General features: G+C 48.4%; 1 long non-coding RNA gene across 1 annotated transcript; it reads left to right on the plus strand.

Annotated features, from left to right (window-relative positions):
* The first annotated feature begins 233 nt into the window (after nt 1-233).
* LOC118173092 lies at nt 234-1,923 on the plus strand. The gene is made up of 2 exons (XR_004754002.1): nt 234-599; nt 1,867-1,923. It is a non-coding gene; the product is annotated as an uncharacterized LOC118173092 (long non-coding RNA).
* Nucleotides 1,924-2,918: the final 995 nt, after the last annotated feature.

Raw genomic sequence — 2,918 nt, forward strand, 5'->3', positions numbered from 1 at the left:
CGAGCTTCATTCCCCGTGCTCATCACACAACAATGGTACTGGCGTTACAAAAAGAGCTCCGTGTTTCAGCTCATATTCAGAGCTGATGCAGTTTAGCACCACTCCTGGGGTTGTTCTGTTCTCCTCCTCCACGTTTGACTCCCACAGCTTTTTTCAACGGGGCACCCAAACCTGGATGATCTGTGCCAGGTGCATCGAGGGGAGGGGAAAATTAACTTCCCTTGGCTGCTGGCTGTGCTTGCAGGAAAGTTTTCAGATGTGCACACTAGCAAGCAAAGTCACTGCTGCCACCGTCCTTTTCCTCGGACAGAACAGAGATGTTTAGAAAGCAATTTTATCTGCAAGCATGGATTAGTGCAGGAAGAGGCAGAGAAATTGAAAAGGGGTGACAGGCTCAGGAGCGGGGACTCAGGCGGGCAGAGGGGGGGTGAGATGTGGTCCCTGCCCTCCCTGCCAGAGCCTCCCCAGCGCCAGGGCCTCGGGAAGAGGAGGGAAGGGTCTACAAAAGGAGACGGGCGGCCCCATCAAGTGGCAGCTCGGCAAATTGCAGGGAAATGCGACTGAATGGACTGTGCTCCAGGAGGACGGCTAAATATGAGGTATTTATTTTTCCCATTGCACTGAAACAATAAGAGTTATTGGTGTTATGCTCGCTTTCGAATAAAAGGCGTGCTGGCTGTTTTTAGCACAGCAGATTTAAGTGGTTATGCTTGCTTAGGGAGAGCTTAGAAATGGTACATTTCTTTGCAACAAGAAATTCAGTTAATATTAAAAGTATTAAATTGCTTTTTCCAAGTGCCACCATTTATAATAGCTGCTCTTCATTAGCAGTGTCATCAGGCTTGTAAGATTTTGTATAATACGCATGCAATTATTTAGCGCAATGCTTAGAAATTTGGTTTAGATTAAAGTATGTATCTGCCTCACACATAAGAGCCCAACTGCAGTGTGAGCTGCATAAGCGGGTTACAAATGAGACACTTTTGGTGAAAGGCAATGTAATGCTGGGTTTTAGCTCCAGCTGGGGGTGCAAACCACCACATTCCCAGGCCCTGCAGCTGCAAACCCCTACCCAGGGAGGGCTCTGGGGAGGTGTTGTACGAGTGCAACCTTGCAAACACAGTTTCCTACTATTGGAAATTGCAAAATGAAATGTGGATAATTAGATGTATTACCCACCACATGAACTTAGAGACCACAAGCGTGTGTTTCAGCACTCAAACGTTACAACAGCAGTAAAAGGAAATGAAACATTGCTGTTACTGGCATTGAAGTGTTGTCCAGGGTAATGAATCCTAGGGCCTGCAGTGACCTAACAGATATTTGAGATACTTGATGTCCTGATTTCTAATGCTGCCTACACAGGTAGGGAAGAGCAGAGAACAAGCTCTGCTGTCAGCACAGCCCAATGTCTCAGCTCAGCTCCACTTCAAGTGCACTTAAGAAATATTCATAGGACAGAAAGTCATGAAAAAAAATTATGAAACTTGCACATGAGAAAAGTTTCTAGTGGCTCTTGCTGTGGCTCACGAGATGTTCTCCTTCTTCCACATGCTGATATGCCAGTAAACAATAAAATGGCTGCTTGGCATTGCTCACAGGAGCCTGTGCAGCTGGGAAAGCTGCTCCATCTCCAGCCAGAGATCCCTGGTTTAAACTGAACTAGTCTGTGACCATGTGTGATTAACATCAGCATGCTCAAAATATTCCCATCAGTTGGGTGCTTTGCTTCTCTAGTACCTGTGAAGAGCTTTGAAAGCAATTCTGTGATTGAAACTGCTAATCATTTTCTCTCCTCCTCACCTTCTGTTATGTTCATTTAAGCAAATATCAATCTAAAAGCTACTTCTGTGCAAATGAATGCAGACACCTAAAGGAAAGACCAGCTGATTTGCATCCACCTCAGCATGAGGTATCCCACAAGAAGAAACCTGCGGCTCCACTACAAAAATAAATAAATAAAAAATCTCACTTTGACTTCTGGAGCAGCACTTTGCTGGTGGAGCAGGCACAAGGAAAGCCACCATGCAATCCCCCAGCTACAAAGACGCTTGCCTTGGTCCCAGCATTCCCCCAAGTAATTCAATATATTTCCAATAACCTGCTGAAAGGTCACCGCTTAGTGAGTAATTCAGCACGCAGCCGATAGCGAGACGATGGTGGTGCTGGCACATGGCCCACGCGCTCTCGCAGCAAACTTGCTAAGTGAGGCCATTTTCCCAGAAAGACAAAACTGGGGCTAGAAACAGAGCCCTCGCACTGGGAGCTGGGCTCTCCTCTTTAATTTCACGATAGAGGATCTCTAACTCCCCCAAGGCACCCAGCTGGATCCTGGAAAGAGAAAACTTGTGGGTGCGGAGGCCCAGCCGGTGCGTCAGTTTGTTTCAGCATGTTGGAAATAGCAGCTAAAAAAAATGGCATCTCTGGGGAGGTCACTTGTCTGGAGAGAGGAAGTGGAGACACTGTTTTAGGGTATGCTTCAGCAAAAAAGAGGAAGGTGTTTTGGGGGAGCTGCCTCTGGATACCCCCTGTGCCACGAGCCTGTGACAGAGAGGTGTGCGAAGTGCCCACTGGCTGCTCCCACACCAAAGCATGGCTCTGGTGCCTGATGCTCGTGGCACATCCACCTCTGGGGGCTGCACCCCTGTGTCCTCCCTGCTGGAGGGCCGGATGCTGGCGCCTGAGCACCAGGCTCTGCACCCATGGGTGGTGCATCCCCCAGTGCAGGGGAAAGAGGATGCGTCCCAGCCCAGCCAACTGCCGGTATGTTAAGGCATTTGGGGTCGAATTCTTGGCCGGCATGAAAGACTTCTGCTCCCGAGGTCAGTTTCTGAACAAGGACTCATTTCAGCCTGAGAAGACAGCTGAGTTTTGTGTTGAGGCAGGAGAAAACATGCAACTGCTGCTTTGCTCTAACA

The sequence above is a fragment of the Oxyura jamaicensis genome, chromosome 12 (assembly GCF_011077185.1).
Source record: "Oxyura jamaicensis isolate SHBP4307 breed ruddy duck chromosome 12, BPBGC_Ojam_1.0, whole genome shotgun sequence".
In the NCBI taxonomy this organism is placed as follows: Eukaryota; Metazoa; Chordata; class Aves; order Anseriformes; family Anatidae; genus Oxyura; species Oxyura jamaicensis.